Genomic DNA, 281 nt, shown 5'->3' with positions numbered 1-281 from the left:
ACTACAGGTATGCATCACAGTGCCTGGTGATTTTTAGAGATGGGGTCTCACTCTTGCTCAGGATGGTCTTGAACTCATGAGCTCAGGTGATCCACCCACTTTGGCCTCCTAGACTGCTAGGATTACAGGTGTGAGCCACCATACCCGGTTGTTTTTCTTCTTATTATTATCGAGAGAGAGAGTCCCATCAGTATGCCATGGTGTCATCATAGCTCACAGCAACCTCAAACTCTTGAGCTTGAACAATCCTCTTGTCTCAGCCTCCCAAGTAGCTGGGACTA

At 47.7% G+C, this 281-nt stretch overlaps 1 protein-coding gene across 1 annotated transcript in view; it reads left to right on the top strand.

The window, feature by feature from the left end:
* Positions 1–281, top strand: part of MRPS12 (mitochondrial ribosomal protein S12) — a 3,905-nt gene that overhangs the window by 2,709 nt on the left and 915 nt on the right. The gene's annotated exons all lie outside the window — the stretch shown is intronic.

The sequence above is a fragment of the Otolemur garnettii genome, unplaced genomic scaffold (genome assembly GCF_000181295.1).
Source record: "Otolemur garnettii isolate 467f Iridium unplaced genomic scaffold, OtoGar3 scaffold00233, whole genome shotgun sequence".
NCBI classification, from domain to species: domain Eukaryota; kingdom Metazoa; phylum Chordata; class Mammalia; order Primates; family Galagidae; genus Otolemur; species Otolemur garnettii.
The sequence above is the reverse complement of the archived record's forward strand: the minus strand, read 5'-3'. Positions and strand labels throughout refer to the sequence as shown.